Source organism: Schistocerca cancellata, chromosome 8 (assembly GCF_023864275.1).
Source record: "Schistocerca cancellata isolate TAMUIC-IGC-003103 chromosome 8, iqSchCanc2.1, whole genome shotgun sequence".
In the NCBI taxonomy this organism is placed as follows: domain Eukaryota; kingdom Metazoa; phylum Arthropoda; class Insecta; order Orthoptera; family Acrididae; genus Schistocerca; species Schistocerca cancellata.
The window spans coordinates 66,378,917-66,390,114 of record NC_064633.1 but is presented as its reverse complement, the minus strand read 5'-3'; the positions used below and the strand labels follow the sequence as shown (position 1 = coordinate 66,390,114).

General features: G+C 49.7%; 1 non-coding gene across 1 annotated transcript; it reads right to left on the bottom strand.

The window, feature by feature from the left end:
* Positions 1-2,624: 2,624 nt before the first annotated feature.
* On the bottom strand, positions 2,625-2,708 carry Trnap-ugg (transfer RNA proline (anticodon UGG)). The gene has a single exon. It is a non-coding gene; the product is annotated as a tRNA-Pro (tRNA).
* Positions 2,709-11,198: the final 8,490 nt, after the last annotated feature.

Genomic DNA, 11,198 nt, shown 5'->3' with positions numbered 1-11,198 from the left:
ACGATCGTAGAGATGCTGGATGTAGTCCTGTGGAACGGTTTGCCATGCCATTTCCACCTGGCGCCTCAGTTGGACCAGCGCTCGTGCTGGACGTGCAGACCGCGTGAGACGACGCTTCATCCAGTCCCAAACATGCTCAATGAGGGACAGATCCGGAGATCTTGCTGGCCAGGGTAGTTGACTTACACCTTCTAGAGCACGTTGGGTGGCACGGGATACATGCGGACGTGCATTGTCCTGTTGGAACAGCAAGTTCCCTTGCCGGTCTAGGAATGTTAGAACGATGGGTTCGATGACGGTTTGGATGTACCGTGCACTATTCAGTGTCCCCTCGACGATCACCAGTGGTGTACGGCCAGTGTAGGAGATCGCTCCCCACACCATGATGCCGGGTGTTGGCCCTGTGTGCCTCGGTAGTATGAAGTCCTGATTGTGGCGCTCACCTGCACGGCGCCAAACACGCATACGACCATCATTGGCACCAAGGCAGAAGCGACTCTCATCGCTGAAGACGACACGTCTCCATTCGTCCCTCCATTCACGCCTGTCGCGACACCACTGGAGGCGGGCTGCACGATGTTGGGGCGTGAGCGGAAGACGGCCTAACGTTGTGCGGGACCGTAGCCCAGCTTCATGGAGACGGTTGCGAATGGTCCTCGCCGATACCCCAGGAGCAACAGTGTCCCTAATTTGCTGGGAAGTGGCGGTGCGGTCCCCTACGGCACTGCGTAGGATCCTACGGTCTTGGCGTGCATCCGTGCGTCGCTGCGGTCCGGTCCCAGGTCGACGGGCACGTGCACCTTCCGCCGACCACTGGCGACAACATCGATGTACTGTGGAGACCTCACGCCCCACGTGTTGAGCAATTCGGCGGTACGTCCACCCGGCCTCCCGCATGCCCACTATACGCCCTCGCTCAAAGTCCGTCAACTGCACATACGGTTCACGTCCACGCTGTCGCGGCATGCTACCAGTGTTAAAGACTGCGATGGAGGTCCGTATGCCACGGCAAACTGGCTGACACTGACGGCGGCTGTGTTCAAATGCTGCGCAGCTAGCGCCATTCGACGGCCAACACCGCGGTTCCTGGTGTGTCCGCTGTGCCGTGCGTGTGATCATTGCTTGTACAGCCCTCTCACAGTGTCCGGAGCAAGTATGGTGGGTCTGACACACCGGTGTCAATGTGTTCTTTTTTCCATTTCCAGGAGTGTAGTTTGTAAGATGGTATGACGTCCCCGCTGTCATTTGACAAGCCGTAAGATGAGCGAACAGAACGGCTATCGAAAAGAGACACCTTGGCCTCTTAGGGAAACTGCTGTAGGTGAACGGCAGCAATTAGGTTGCTGCACTGAGAGAATATCGCCGAAAGATCTGAGGAAAGGCCCGACGTCGTTAAATGGTTTAAATATCAATTCGAAAACACGGGTGAGCTTGTTGTGGCTGGAAGACGTATGCGTCGTATCTTCGTGGAAGTTACTGACGAGATCACTGTTGCTGTAACTGAGCATGCATCCCGTGCCCCGGGTAGTGTTAGCGCTCGTGCAGTGCTGCGAGAATTGTCCATCCCATGGTCATCAGTACAGGAAGTTTTGAGGACTATTTTACACTGTTACCCACAAGGTGCAGCAACCGAAAACTCACGATCCGCACCAACGTTCTGAATTTGCTCTCGGTTTCTGGCACGGATCGACATGTGGCCGGGAAATATTCTATCGAGGGACGAGGCACATTTTATACTACAGCCTGCAGCGACTACACAGAAATGCTGTATTTGGTGTACTGTGAAACCGCGTGCTGTTCACGAGGAGCCATTGCACTAGCCGTATGCGAGTATGTGGAGTGGATTCACAAGCACCTTTATTCTGGGTTCGTTCTTCTTTGAAGAGGCGTACCATGACGTCTGCACGTTTCGAGGTCTCGCTTTACAGCATGTGATTGCTGCTTTGGAAGAACGCATACCACTGTTTTTACGCAAGATGGAGCAACAGCTCATGTCGCTCGCCCAGTGACACATCTGCTTAATGCAACCTTTCACGAACGTGGGACCTCCAGATGTTTCCCAGATGCATGGCCTGCAAGATCACCTGAAGTGGAGCCATGTAATTTTTGGGTCTCGGGAAATATAAAACAGCAGGTTTACTAGGGACACGTTCGGTATCTACATGATATGAAGGCAAGTATACAGGAACTTGTTGCTCAGATTCCACCGGAACTGCTGCGAGCAGCATCTCCTCGGCATCTACTGTGCTCATATTTAACAAATTGTATAAGTGGCGGTATGTAATAAAATCAACATTATGGCTTTCTCACTTGTTTGAGCTTTTCTGACCACGTCCCGGTCCTAATCCATTACATGCGTAAACATTTCTGTATATCTTTCTTGCATTCATAGAGCCAGATTTGCACCTAGTGGCCAAAATTGGATCTAATTTTTTCTGGGGAAATCGGTTCCGCGTTAACGCATTGGAATATCTACCAATTTTCGATGTCATACGATAATTCTAGCTCACATTGGATGGTTCAAATGGTTCTGAGCACTATGGGACTTAACTTCTGAGGTCATCAGTCCCATAGAACTTAGAACTACTTAAACCTAACTAACCTAAGGACATCACACACATCCATGCCCGAGGCAGGATTCGAACCTGCGACCGTAGCGGTCTCTCGGTTCCAGACTGTAGCGCCTAGAACCGCTCGGCCACTCAGGCCGGCCTCACATTGGACGTCTGTGAGTAGCTGCACATTACCACTAACCATCCGGTAGGTAAAACTTATAGATTTAGTGTTAACATGTTACAAGCAACAATTTGGCAAATCCACAGTTCTCTAAAATTATTTAGTCAATTATTAAAAGGCAATAGCAAGTGTTGGAATGCCAAGCGGCGACGACTCTGAACAAAAATTCCTTTGACAGCTCAGACATAAATGAGCACTTTCCAGGAATTGTCTAGATAGAATTTCTCACCTGGGTTGGGCAGATTATCTTTTAGTTTAATTTCCGTGGCTTTTTTCACGACCGAATCCCCTATATGACGAATCTATGAGATGGGTAGATCGAATGACTAAAATCGGAATCTAATTGGAAGAGAGGAAACTTATGGCGCAACTTGAAAAGAAAGAAGGGATCTACTGATGAAACACATACCATCGTATTAAGAGATCGACATTCTGGGAAGGAATTCTGGGAAGGATTATTGTAAACGGGGATCAAAGGCTGTATGTAGTAAGCAGGTTAGTGAAGAACAAGTGTGGGTTCTGGCTCACTTTTTTAGATGAAAACCTACACTTATTCTCTACTTTACCACATTTCCAGCTATGGCTGGCTCACTGCTTTCTTATAAAAAATAGATTTTTTTCTGAACAGATGAATATAGGAAAAAACTTGATTTTTCTGAAAAGTGAACATGCGAAAAAAATCAAATTTAAGAAAATAAGGTAAACGAATCCTGGCCCACTATTTTCTTATCAAAACTTGATTTTTTCTGAAGAAAGTGAAGAAACGTGAAAATTTTCGTAAACAAAATTTTAGTTGAATGCAGCAGAATTAATAAATTCATTTTAAGAAACTGCAAAAGCTTTTGAAGGAAAGTTCACTACAGACTTCCCCCCTTATGGTACTCTCTTTATTTCACTATCCACATAGGGCTTTTTTTGCTCAATGTCGCTGTGGACTGCAACTTGGGTAGCAACCATCATGCACCCATCTTCTGCTGCGTCTTTTCTAGTGCAGACTGGAATGCACTGGCTGAACTGCTGCTGGCGGTCGTCTTCATCTTCTTTTTGATGGGCCCGAGCTGTGGACGATGGGAAATAACAATAGTATTTCCCAGCCGAACCAATCCTATAGCTACTTTTTTGCCTTTTTTTATTTTTTATTTTATTTTATTTTTTTGTAGTGGACCGGTGGGAGCTCGGGGGCCAAAGTGGGCAGGGGTCGAAACCTGAGGCCTGGCCACAGTGTCCCCCTCACCACCACCGAGCCTGTGGTGCTTAGGGAAGTGGGAGACACAGGAATCAACAGTAGTGGAAGGCTTTGTTATTTATTTATTTGCATGTGTTTTTTGTAATATTCACTAATATCATGAAATTATGGGAACACATCGGCGAAAGAGAAAATAAATATAAATTCTGGTTAAAGAAAAAGAAAGGAAAAAGGAAAGGCAAAAAGAAATAAAATCCGCGCAATCTGCGACGCGCTCTCCCATCCGCGGAGGTCAGAAGTAGAATAGATCGTAGGCGGTTGAAACTCAGACACCGCCGGGGGAAGAAGAGTGGGTGCCATCTGAGCCAGGCACCCCCCAACTCAGTGGAGGTCTAACAAAGACCGCTCGAAGATAGTTAGCAAATAATGTTCGGTAACGTGGCGTGTTTTCGAGAGCTGCATGGGCTGTTCGTAAATAGGTCCAGCAGTCGAGGCGGGATTTAGGTCCCTCATGAAAGAGATAAGCGACCGCCCACCCTTTGACCCACGTAATAGCATGACATTTGGCGGCGGGAAAATGTCGGTCCTCCGGGTATAGAAACATCCGAGGTTCGATTGTGTCTGGTGGCACCCGGAGATAGCAGGCAATGATTTGCTGCTCGAAGCGCCATACATCTTGCGAGGAGGCTCATGTCAGACGATGTTCATCAGTGTCCAGTTGCTGGCAAAGGAGACAAAGAGGGGATTCTGACAAGCCAATGTTGTGCAGTCGCTGCTTCGTGGCAAACTTCCTGTTGACTATGTTATACCAAAGTGCCCGGACGTTCGTAGGGAGGAAGGGCTGGTGGACGGTAGTCAACACTATGGGCCACTGGATGGAGGGATGTTTGGTCTCCATCACATTCTGGGGAACACAGCGCAGCAACAGGCTGTAAAAATCCTTAGTCCTAGGTGCGCGTGTATCGAAATATGGGACAAATGAGGCACGATATGGCCGACAGACATCGGTGGTGAGGTGGAAGCAGGTAGGAGGACCTCAAGCAAGCTGCGTGTTGGAGATGTACCCTGGCCCATCCACTGTTTTCTCATGGTACACATGTACAAGGCTGCAGCTCGCATACGGACATTGACGAGCCCGACGCCACCATACCGTGAGGGCAGGGTAAGTGTCTCATAACGGACTTTAAACATTGAACCAGCCGTGAGATAATAGCCAAAAGCCGCCTGAAGGTTGCGCCCAATTGCAGTTGGCAGAGGGAGAATTTGCGCGATGTGAACCAATTTTGATGCCACATAAAGATTAAGAAACTCAACCCGTTGAAGTGTATCCTGGCGGCGCAAGAGGTTCTGGCGGACGTCGTTGCGGATGACGTGTAACAGGCGACGGAAATTCGTTGCCGCTGTGCGTGGGACCGTGGGGGTAAAGGTAATGCCCAGGTACCGGAAAGTCCGCACAAGTGGCAGGGGCGCCACTTCACCCTCCCTGGAGGCCTCGTCCAATGTGCATTGCAGAAGATTTGGCGACATTCATGGCACTGCCAGCGGCAGCCCCATAACGGGTAATCAATTCGAGGACTTCCCGAATCTCAGAGCCGGAGCGAATGAGCAGGAGGACGTCATCAGCATATGCCCGACAGCGAAAAGTGTGTTGGCGTAGGATGAGGCCAGAGAGCTTGGTCGTCAAGCCACCAATAAGGGGCTCAAGGGCAATGACATACAGGAGGGTAGAGAGGGGGCACCCCTGCCGTATAGAACGGCAGATAGGTACCGGCCCTGCTAAACGTCCATTGACTTGGACACGTGAACTGGCACTGTCGTAAAGACGCCGGATGACGTCGAGAAACGGAGGGGGGATGCCCATTCGGGCTGCCACCGAAAACAGGAAACGATGACGCACTTTATCGAAGGCGCTGTCGAAGTCTATAGCGACGACCGCTGCCCGGATTCTGCAGGCCGCCGCTATCGCAATTAAGTCGCGGCATTCCCCTGTGGCAGTCTGTATGTTAACCTGTCCGCCAGGCGTCGTTTGCTCTGGCGAGAGGATATGAGGGAGTGTAGTTCGGAGTCGCATTGCCAGTAAGCGCGCGAAAATCTTGTAATCGGCATTGAGGAGGGTGAGCGGTCTGTAACTCGTGACCATCGAACCACGGGCTGGTTTGTGGACTGGTATGATGATGCCCTCAGCAAAGGCGGGTGGAATTGCTTGGTCAGATGTCATCAGTTCGTGATACATAGTCGTCCACCGTGGTGCCATGAGGTCCCGAAAGGTACGGTAAAGCTCAATCGGTAAGCCGTCAATGCCGGGCGATCTGTTGACTGCACCCTTGGCGATTGCGTTGTTGACTTCGTCGAGCGTGACCGCCACTGTCAAAGCATCCGCCTCCGTGTGGGGGAGGGTGCGCGTGACGTAATGCAAAATGGAGTCGTCTGTTGCAGTTTCAGCGTCTTCATCACTATAAGTACGACGGTAGTGCTCGACGAATGCGTGGTCGATGTCATTCTGAGTGGTCACCTGCGTTCCATGAGGCGTGGTCAGAGTGCTGATGATCTGCCGACGACGCCTTCGTTTGTCGGACACTATATCATGCATGGATGGAATTTCTAAATCCGCGTGATCGTGGCGCCGCGTCCGTATCACGACCCCTTGCAGTTTCCGGCGTGCCAGCGCAATTATCTTCGCCTTAGTTCTTTGCCGTTCCAACTGGTTTCCGGGGTTGGCGGTTGAGCATCCAGATCTCGGAGAATCGCGTAATAGAAGTCGACAGTGGTGCGATGCCAGTCGGCCATGTACTTCCCGTATCTCATTAGTGTCCTCCGGATCGCAGGCTTGGCGCAGTCCAACCACCATGTCAATGTCGAGTGGTAGCGGGGAAGGCGTCGTTCGCAGGCTGTCCACGTTTCAGTGACTTGTTGGCGACACGCCAGGTCATGCAAGTTGAGGTATTGAGTTTCCATGGCGCACGGCTGCGCCATACTGATTGCGGCGGAAGGAGGACCGTACAGATGTAAGCGCAATGGTCGGGAAAGGCCAGCGGCCAGCGCTCGGCGCCCCGTATCGCAGATCTAAGAGGTTGTGAGACATATATCCTGTCTAGTCAGCTTGCGGAATGACTTGTGAGAAAGGTATGGCCAGAAAGGTCGCCATGTTGAACTTCCCAGGTATCGTGAAGCAGGAGGTCTCGCACCACTATACGTAGCTCCTGGCATGTAGTATAGTGGGGAATCTGATCTTTAGGATACAGAACGCAGTTAAAATCACCTCCTAGTACGCAATGGCCATAACGCCCTAAAAACAGGGGAGCGATTTCCTCGGAATAAAACTGGGCTCATTCATGCCGTCGGTCGGTGCCTGAGGGAGCGTAGACAATGATGCGTGTCCCCATGGCAGTGAGTGCCATGCCCCGAGCTGATGGAAGGAAGGCGACATCGGTCACAGAAATCCCGTGGCGGACGTGGATGGCCACCCCACGGCCCATAGGATCACTCGCGGAGGCGTGGGCGGTATAGCCATTGATATCCGGGAGACTAGACAAGTGAACTTCCTGCAGAAGGACGAAATCAATATCCAAAGCCCAGAACATCTCCTGCATAAGGCGGATTTTCACCGTGGAACGGATGTTGTTGGTTGCTATCCGGTAGGCCTGGTGTCGGATTGCTGGAGGCTGGTCCACTCCGCCGTCCGCGCAAGGGTGTGGGCGCCGCAGCGGAACGTTATCCCGCTGGCCCGCAGGGGAGTCTGGGGAGAGTATGATTAGTGGTGCGGCCGTGACGGCGCAGGGTCCCGTAACGGGTCCTGCTCCTTGACCTCCTCCTCGTGCCACGCCGTGGAAGCGGAAACTGGTGTATCGTCCATTTTGTCTGCAGAAGATGTCGTAATTGTGCGTGGTGTAGTGTCGCCTGTGATACGTTCATGATTTAGTTCAGCGTCAGCACGGGACGCAGGCACACCGATAGATGTCTCCGCGCTCATTACGTCTTCGTCAGCAGTAGCGGGTTCTGAGGCCTCATGCTGGTCGACGGTTACGTCCTTCTCGACTTGTAAAGTCTCCTCTTGGCCGGAAACGGTGCGACGTCTTCGCTTGCGACGTTTCGGAGAACGTTGTTTCCTTGTGCGACCCTCCGTGTCCGACGACGGAAGGGAGTCGTGTCGTTCTGGCAGAAAGGCCGCTGTAGGAACGATGAGCGAGTCGATCTCCATCGTGTTTCCGAGGTCAGGGTCAGCGTCTGGTTGCGCCGGCATCTTCGGAGCGGCGTCGATGGCCGGCCGAGGCGGCGGGTCGTCCGAGGCGCTCTCCGTCGGTGTCTGGTCGGGCTCGTTGGTGGCGTCGTTTGTGGTGACCGGGCGACGTTGCAAAGTGGTAGGAGAAGATAGAGCAGCGGCATAGGTCACCGGTAGCACCGTAGGTTGCGACGTGGGTGGTTCTTCGGCAGCTGGAAGTTGCGTAATACGCCGTTGTAGGCATTCGGATCTAAGGTGGCCTTCTTTGCCGCACCCGGAACAGGTCCGAGGCTGGCCGTCGTATATAATTATTGCACGGCATCCGCCGATCTGTAAGTAGGACGGGACGTGGCTTCGGAGATCAATGGTGACCTGTCGGACCCCGTTTAGGACAGGATACGTCCGAAACTGTGTCCACTTCTCCGCAGTGTGGCCGTGGATTGTGCCGTATGGGCGTAGTGCCGCGACGACTTCCTCAGCAGGAAGTTCGAATGGCAATTCAAAAATGCGTATCGTTCGCATACCTAAGCCGGCGTGGTCGACGGTTACCTCCCCCACATTGCCATCAGCGTGACAGAAGCGGAGCCCCTGTTTGGTCTCACGTAGTATGCGTTCGCACGCCGCGTCGTTAATGAATTTCACATAGACCGTGGTGCTCACGATGGACAAATGTATGCCGATAATATCGGTCGCCGGGATCTTCACTTCCTCTCGTAGAAAACGCTCCACCTCGAGTGCTTTGGGTCGGGCATAATCGTTGCAGAAAGTAAATCGGAGTGTTGATTTACGGTGACGGTTCGCCATGGATCGTACAAGTTAAGCCGGCACTTACGCAACGGCCGTCAAAATGTAAACAAGGCGAGCTCGCGCGCCGCACGAAGTCAACACGTACGCGTCCGCTCTGTTGCGCTGCCGAAGGCAGACTGACCGTGCTATTCAGCTGTGCCCCATAGGGGCAGGAAAATAATGTTCAATAATCGTATATATAGTTGCTATTTCAAGAACGAAGTTGATTCGAGAACAAAAATGAGACATCTGTTAGAGGTTTCCTGAACCAGGAACCTGCGGTTTGATAGAGCGCCGCAGACAGAAGTCGCGCCGCGCTCAGTCAGTCACGAGCCTTCCTTAAGAGACAGGAGCTGTTATATTACCTCGCTCAGCCTTCGGACTCGAGTCCCCAGCTGGCTTTCATCTTCAGTTAACGCTCACATTGAAAAAACTGCTAATGCATGAAACAACTGTTTAACCGATTTTTAAAATTCAAAATGCCTCCATAATCTAAATGGAAAGGGCTATTCAAATTAGATATGCAGTTTTTTTGGTTTAAAATTTGTCGCTTAAAATTCTGTGTTGTGCATCGTAAATGAGGTTCTTTTTACCACACGTAACTAGATATGCTAAAGTATCTGCAGGAATTTTTTCGTTAAAAGTTGTCACAACTTTTATTATTGTCTTCTGAGTTAATACAACATATATTTTTTTTTTACGAGTCATGTTAATCACATAGATAGGACAGCTCATTTTGTATGGACTAACATCAGTGTCTCCTTTTAGTAGAGTTGTTGTTGTTGAGGTCTTCAGTCCTGAGACTGGTTTGATGCAGCTCTCCTGCTACTCTATCCTGTGCAAGCTTCTTCATCTCCCAGTACCTACTGCAACCTATATCCTTCTGAATCTGCTTGGTGTATTCATTTTTAGTAGAGTAACTTGTTTAAAATCGAGAAATGCATCATATGCTTTGAGAACTGCAGATGGATTAATATCCCACATCTCTTGAGGGAAAACTTTGTTTCTTCCAGTTTTCAGGCGCATATTCTGTAACTTAATGTGATTTTACAATTTGTTGAAATGCAACAAATACGAAATGGGGAATAGCAAACACTACAGACTTCGTAATATCTAACTAAAAATTTTTCTTAACACTCAATCCAGCAGCTTGTATAGTCTGCAATTCACAAAAAGATATCACAATTTTAGGATTTTTCAGTATTTGCTTTGAACACACATTACACAAAGCAAAGTCGTGTAAGCTGACCTTATTAAAAATCTTTATGTGAATATATTTGTAAATTCGCACCCAAATTCAGTGCCCCATTGATATCTGTTTGATCATAAAAGTATCATAAAGAAGAATCTTGCACTTTCTTGATGATTTCGTGAAGGCACATCTTTTGTGCTGCTCATGACGTCACAGCGTGCAACGCAAGTAGATGCACCTGGTGGAAAGGATTATAGTTGAGTGTGTGTTGGGCGGTAGCAGCAGTAAAGGAAGCGAAAAAGGATGACACGAATAGTGTAGACCACGTACTGAAAAATTAAAATTTGGAACTGAATGTTAAGGGTGCAACTAAGGTGAGAGTATTAGAAGTGAAGTAATAAAACTGAGCCGTGTCACGGCTCAGCATTTTTTATTTACCCGCGAGATTATTTCACTTGTTTTCGCTGCAGCGATAGGGCGCGTGATCGCCGAACGCTGTTGGCGCTGGTGCGCGGAGCAACAGTTTAGGGAGGACGGCTCGGTCGGTATATGGCGACAGGACGGAAGCGGCGGGGAGTCAACTGGTGCCTGCCGATTAAGGACTGCGATGAGTGTGGCTCTTTGCATGTGGGGAGGACGGAATGCTCGCTTGCTTAGCGTGGGTCTCCGTGACCAGCTGTTGTTTGTTGGGCCTAGCACTCGAGTGTAACAGGGAACTGCATTGGTGTGGTTCTCGTCACTTGGCTAAGGCCGAAATTTTCATATACTTTTACATTTCATGATCATTACCTTATTATGGAGTTGGTGCTTGCAGCCAACATTTTGTGATTTGAAATACTTCAAAGAATATCATCATGTGCCAGGTGTCTACTGTGAATAATTCTTAATTTGTTTCATGGCTCGGTATTCACTATCATCGATCATTTTATGAAAGTTCTGTCCAAATTATTATGGCATTAGACTTTGTTAAAACTGGTGCGTTTAAATTGCAAATTTCCTAATTCTACTAATATTGCTTGGGATAAACCCATCCCTCCGGCCACACACCGTTGGGTGGCTTGCGGAGTGTAGATGTAGAT